Source organism: Balaenoptera borealis (assembly GCF_965194805.1).
Source record: "Balaenoptera borealis genome assembly, chromosome: 7".
NCBI classification, from domain to species: Eukaryota; Metazoa; Chordata; class Mammalia; order Artiodactyla; family Balaenopteridae; genus Balaenoptera; species Balaenoptera borealis.
Genome location: NC_138864.1, coordinates 26,861,709 through 26,868,897, shown reverse-complemented (window position 1 = coordinate 26,868,897; position 7,189 = coordinate 26,861,709).

Below are 7,189 nucleotides of genomic sequence, written 5' to 3'. Positions count from 1 at the left end.
CAAGAAAAAGGGGGACAAGGCTCAATGACTAGAATCAGGAATGAAAAAGGAGTTCAGCTGCTTTGAAAAACAATCTGGCAGTTCCTCAGAAGGTTAAACTTAGAGTTCACATGAACCAGCAATTCTACTCCTAGGTGTGTATACTCAAGAGAAATAAAAACAGGTATTCAAATAAATACTTGTATATGAATGTTCATATCAGCACTCTTCACACTAGCCCAAAAGTGGAAACAACCCAAACATCCGTCAACTGAAAAATGGAAAAACAAAATGTGGCATTTCCATACAATGGAATAATTTATTCGGCAATAAAGAGAAATGAAGTTCTGATACATGCAACAGCATGGATGAACGTTGAAAGCATTATGTTAAGTGAAAGAAGCCAGCCACAGAAGATCACATATTTTAAAATTCCATTTCTATGAAATGTCCAGAATAGGCAAATTTATGGAGAATGAAAGTAGATTAGTGGTTGCCTAGGACTGGGTTGGGGAGTTGTGGGAAATAATGGGGTGACTGCAAAAGGATATGAGGGTTTTTTTTGGCATGATCAAAAAAATTTTTTTTAATTGGGGTATAGTTATTTGACAATGTTGTGTTAGTTTCTACAGTACAGTGGAGTTCCCTCTGCTATACAGCAGGTTCTTATTGGTTATCTATTTTATACATATTAGTGTATATATGTATAAAATAGATAACTAACATGAGGTTTCTTTTTGGTGTGATCAAAAATTTTTTTGTTGGTTTGTTTTTAATTTTTAGTTTTGGCTGCTCTGCATGGCTTACAGGATCTTAGTTCCCCGACCAGGGATCGAACCTGTGCCCTCTGCAGTGGAAGCTGAAGCCCTAACCACTGGACCACCAGGGAATTCCTGAGATCAAAATGTTTTAAAATTGATTGTGGTGATTGTTGAACAACACTATGAACATCACTGAATAGTAAACTCTAAATGGGTGAAAATTGTATGGGATGGGAAGTCTATCTCAATAAAGTTGCTACTGAATGATGAAATCACCAAAGCTCAATTATAAATTAGATATATTTGTAGACATTTAGCATCTGATATCAGCAGACAAGGCAACTTGATCCATAGCTATCAGATTAAATAACACATTTCGAATAGAGATAAGGGGATGCTAAGTGAATTTAGATGCTTTAGGAAATAATATCAGATAGACCTTATTTCACAACTCCACTCTGTTCTTATTAGTTGTGGTAATTATGATAAACTTACTTAATATCTTTGAAATTTAATTTCCTAATTTGTAAAATAAAAAATGATTGTTATGAACATTTAATAAGTCAAATTGTAACAGGGAAGAGCCAGATCGGACTACATGTTGGATCTGTTTCTTTTACTTTAACCTTTGCTTTCCGCTGCTTTCGTTCACTAAAAGGATACTGTCTATACACAAAGGCCTGCCTTGGGGAACACTGCCCCTCTGCCTGAATGTTAAACCAAAGTGCCTTTGTTCAGGGAAACATCCGGACCCCGTTCCACCTGTGGATTGCTACAAGAAAGAAGAAATTAACACATCCCCTCCCGGAGGCTGGCCGTTCCAGGTGATATTTGCAAAACGTATGGCCTTTTTATCTTACTTCCTCATCTCCTCCCTCTCTCTGTGCTATAAAAGAAACTGGCATCCAAACCCCGATAACATGGTTATTTTGAGACTTTAGTCTGCTGTCTTCTCCGTCTGCCGGCTTTCCGAATAAAGTCGTATTCCTTGACTCAACACCTCCTCTCCGATTTATTGGCCTGTCATGCGGGGAGCAGAGCGAGCTTAGACTCGGTAACAAAATCATAGACCTTAGCCTAGTGGCAGGGAGGTGATTACTGTAATTATTAATTTTCTTGCTATATTCATCAAACTATTATAGACCCTGTGTTATAGAGACTATAGGGGAAAAAACATCTTGGATATATTTGCATCCAGAGTCACGCACACAAAATACAGCTTTTTGGGAATTTACATCGCAAGTCCTACTTGATCACAGAGAAAACACTAACAGCATTTTTGAACACAAAGGCAAAGGAAAGATGTATCTAAATATTTACTTTCTAGTCACTGGCGCATCCTTATGCATACATTTTTCTGTTTGAACCTTGCTCTCAAACAGGATCAGAGAACGTTAAGGGCGGCCAACTGCTTTTCCAACCTAGCAACCACCCACTAAAGCTCTTATTTGCTCTTTGACTATCGCTCTGCTGTTGCTGTGATGTGCCGCTTTCCCTGGAAGCACTTCAGAACCTTTTCCTGGCGTGTCAGGCGGCAGTGAAGCAGAGAAAACAGGTGGCTTCAATGGGTGACTTAATGGTGTGTTAAGTGTTCATTTTTGCTGAATTGAACACAGGCTTTGGTGTGAGTGTCTAGTTTTATTGGATCACTGTCAACCAACATGCATAGAGTACTAAATTTTAAAGAAATCTGTGGTTTGAGTGGAACAGAGTATGAGGAAAATAACTAGAAGGTTGGTGTGAGGTGATCATAGGCAACAGGACGAGAATGTATATCTTTTCTGCCTCCAAGCTTTTTTTAAAAAATATAAACATGTGTCAGGTATTCTGCTTTGAAATCATTATTCCCCTCCCCCCTCATTAAGATATCTAGAAATACTGGATATCTTATGTTGCTTTGCTTGACTTCTCCAAAGAAAAAAATATCCAGTAATTGTAAAAATTTTTAAAATACTTAATAGAAGAGGAGAGCTATCATATTTATTATTTTATGAAATGCTTTTAAATATGTGAACTTCAAAACAAAACTTAAAATATAAAAAATCTTAGTGTGTGAAGTATATTTCAAATGACTCCATTGTTTACCATATGGGCACAATATTTGTTGAAAGACGAATAAGGAAGCCATAATTTCATTAGCTAAGCATTCACATCTTTGAAAACAGACTGCTGATATGTTAGTGAAATCATAACTTTAGGATTTAGTTGTATTATTTGAGCAATAAGAAAATAAACATTAAAAATATGAGCTTGCTAAAGAATATTAACAATGACCTTGGTCATGACCATATAATCATTGACAAAGTGCTAATAGATAAAGGAGAATCACACATGACAAAAGAATATTTGCCATATTTTTGCTCATATCCTCACAAGCCTCAATATTGGAAGTCAGTGCTGTCCCCCACAATTATCAAGTGAAAATTATAAATAAAACAAACACGATTATATGTATATTTGATACACTTTTTTTTTCACTTGGAAAAACTCTAATCACCCATTAAAATCTTAGTATAGATTTTATCCTAATTGTAATAGCAGTGGAATGACGGGAATTTTTATAACGGTAGCATGAGGTGAAAAAGTTGAGTATACTATGAAAGAAAAGTTTATAAATTGTACCTCCAAGATTTTAAAAACATAAAAGTATAATGGTAAATATTCTGTTCAATTATCTGATCAGAGTAATGGTATTTTATACAGACATCTCCATGAGTAGTCACTCCCTCTTCCTCAGAGGTAGGTGGGATTCTCCTTACTTTACTATAAAGTTTCCAAGATCCTGAACCTTTAAAAGTCCCAGGATTTATTAAAGTTCTCAGAAAGGGTCTAGATCCCAAAAATGGGCTGGGATAGTTGTACTGGAAATACACAACAGGTGGCAGCTATTAGGGGACTCAAAAAGCTTTGAGGTAAATCCACAGCCTAAAGAGAGCTGGGCAACTTAGGAAACTAAGACAAGAAATTTGGACTGTTTTGACCATCATAATCAAAATCTAAGTAGGTACGAGTCACACTATTAAAAGCCATCAGGACCTCTGTCACTATAAAGAAATCTTTCTGTGAAAGGAATAACAAGCCTGTTGCTAATGGGAATCTCTGAAGCCAAAGCTGCAAAATTGACACGAGTCAGGTGCTTAAAAGCTCTTAGCGCAGTGTCTACCCAAATCTAAGTCTCCCGAGCTAGGATAAATTGGTCATGGAAAAGGTTAGGTTGATACTAGGTCACCCCCTGACTTCAAGAAAATTTCCACGCAACAAGGTACACTGTAAAACACCACAAAACCCCCAACCCAGAGGCACATCCCTTTTAAGTATTAATATGGCTCAGAGACCCAAGGCTTAGCTAAAGAAATGGGGTCCTTAAGTTTCAAAGAATTGAGCATGCCACCTTCTGGCACACCTGCTTATTTTATGTCTAAGAACTGTGGTCCCAGAAGCTACAGGTATCTACAAAAATGGTAAATTCTTACAAAGACAAGCTAGAATTATAATGGCTATTATGGGGAATGTTCCATTTAGACAAGATTGTTCATTTAAGAAGTGTACTTGAAAGCAAGGGTTTTCACATCAACAAACAGAACAGAGGTATCTATGTTAATTGACATGCAGAAGCCGCCGAAAAGCTTAAAAATTCCAAAATAGCTTCACTGAAAGATTCGCTGTGAAAAGCTAAGAAAAATTAAAGACACAGGGGTACCTAAAACAAAAGACTGGAAGACTGACGTGACTTCTACTACTTCCCTCTACCCTCCTTCACCTGAGTGCTCACAGTCTACTAATCTTCTGAATTGCTTTCCACTCTGAAGAGACCACAAGACCATAAACAAAAGTCCACCAAGTTAGTGGCCTGACAAACGCAACAGCTCCAAGACCAGAAACCTAAAACACCTGGGCCTCCCCTGCCACACCCTCCTGCGGTCCCTCATCAAAACCCCGGCCCAGGAATCGATGTCTCATTTGCAATCAAATGGCACACTGGAAAAAAGACTGTCCCCAAAGATTTTGTCAAATTCTTTCACACCAACGCAAATGCTTCCATATCTACCCTCAAAAGAGGGCCCCCCATGGGCCTCTCCCAGGACTGACGGGACTCTGAGGGATTCTCCAATAAACTGCTACCAGTTACACCCTTCAATAGCCAAGGGGAAACAAAAATTAAAATTAATGGAAAACCTTGCCAAATTCTGGTAGATACCAGGGCTACACTCTCTACTTTAAATCCCACTTGCTTGGAAGCCTACAGATGGGATCCTGAGAAAACTGGCAGAAGACAGTGACGGGGGAGAATTCTTACCGGAGTCAGCTCTGGCGGAGCTCTGCAGTGCCGGTGGAGAAAGGGAGTGACAAGGTTAGTTAGTATATCGGCACCCACAACATGGAGGCGGCCCAGTGGCCTAGCCCACATCGCAAATCTAAACCCAAGTCACCTGCGCTTATGGGAAACACCTGTCAAGGAATCCTAACATACACCAGTCACAGTCCTCCCGCTCAGCTAAGCTAGCTCACCTTACCCTAGAGAACAGGATCTGCTAGCCTTACAGGGAAATCTCCCACCTCTTGGCCGGTCATGCCCCGTTTCGCATTTCTCCAACACCCTATAAAACTGTCTTTTGCCCAAAAACCCTGGGGAAGAGTGCCCCCCTGCTTGTGAGACACTCTACTCCCCCAATCCATGGATTGTTTTCCCTTGGAAAAAGGACATCAAACTTGTTATTAAATTTAGTTTTGTCATTTGACGGAAGGTAAAATTTCACATTGTCTCTTCCTTTCTAAATTCAGACTGGTGAATTTGGTTCTGGGGTTTCTATTAATTACCAATCTTTTCTGTCCCAGGGACAGCTATTGTCTTCCTATTTGTCTCATTTGTGTCTTGAGAACTTGCCTTGGCTTTCTGCCTGCCTAGGGCATGCCGGCTGTTGGTTCTTGCATATGCAGGCAGCTCAACTGTCAGTGGGGGGGGCCCCAAAACATGGCCAGACAGAAATGTGGGTTGCACTACACTTGCGGCCAGTGTCTTATCGACTGTTGCCAGCTCTTGGGGGAAATGTCTTTCTTTCTTTTGGCTGTCTTTGGGAGTGGCTCTGGATCTTGGGAGGATAGTTTCTTTTGCACCCTCTTTGGGGAAGCCTGTTTCGTCCATGGCGCCATTCAATACTGCCAGGAATTTTTACTATTTGTATACCTGAAATCTGACAAGATATTTGCAAGGCTTATTATTATTATTATTTATTTTTTAAGTAGCTCTGTAGTCTATAGTGAGGAGTTGGTAAATTTGGAAGTTGATATTCAGAGACTGATAGAAACTTTTTTAAGGTCTTCTTCCCTAGGCTAAATGAAACTATGTACCCAGACGGAAAGAAAACCTTTTCAAAGACAAACGGCTCTAAAACTAGAACATAGGAATCTTTTTATTTCTATTTTAGTTGAAGATCCCCCTGATATAAAGAAGCAAATTGTAGATAATGTAGTTGGATGGATGGATCAGAGTGTTGGAATCATTCAGATTACAATCCAATTCTTTGAGCAATTAGAAACAGCTGTTCTTGTCTTTTTACAGAACGAAATTGTGGCTCCAGAAGCAATTCAAAATCCACCTTATCCTTTTTACCAATCCCCAACTTCCCATATTCATTCCAAAAGGCTTGTAGGTATTGTATAAATTCTAGCCTTAGGAAACAAAAGTTCTCCCTGCAGGAGCTTGCATTCTTTCTCTGTGCCTTTGAGATGTAAATATTCTACCTGGTTTTTCTATAGAAATGAGGGTTATCTCTTTGAAATGCAAACTTCAGGAAGGTAATTCTTAACAGAAAGAGGGAAAAAAAGAGGTGGAAAGGCTATTTGGAAACTAGGCAAATGAAAAACCTTAAGTCTTCTCTACAAAAATTAGTAAAAAGTTGAAGCCATCTCAGCAAGTAACGCTTAACTTATTCCATCTGCCAGAAACACAATTTGGATTCAACTTTTAAAAAATAAACTAGTGAGTTTTGCATTATCATACTTGTCTCATGGCTACAATTTTAAGATAAAAGCTATAAAATCTCTTTTTGTGTCTGTCTGTATGTTTATGAAACCAAGCATGACCCTGTCGGGCCCTCCTGGCCACAAAAGCTGTTCTGTGTCCCCCATTTCTTGTTGTAGGAAATGGGCTTCATTCAGCCTCCTTGACCTTCCCTGAGTTCCAAAGGGCATATTCAAACAGTTGCTAATCAGGGAAGAGGGGGAAATACAGAAACAAGGGAGGAGCAGTCAAGAAACAACAGTGCAGACTTGAGGCAGGGTCCTGGTTTCTCCTCAAGGAATACACATAACAATATCTTTGAGTTCTTCTGTAGGAACTAAGGCCCCACCCAGGTAGAGGATGGCCACTTCAGGCTGAGAACAGATTCCTGGAGCACTGTTACCTCACCACCAACCAATCAGAAGAAAGTCACACACTTTGCAGCCCT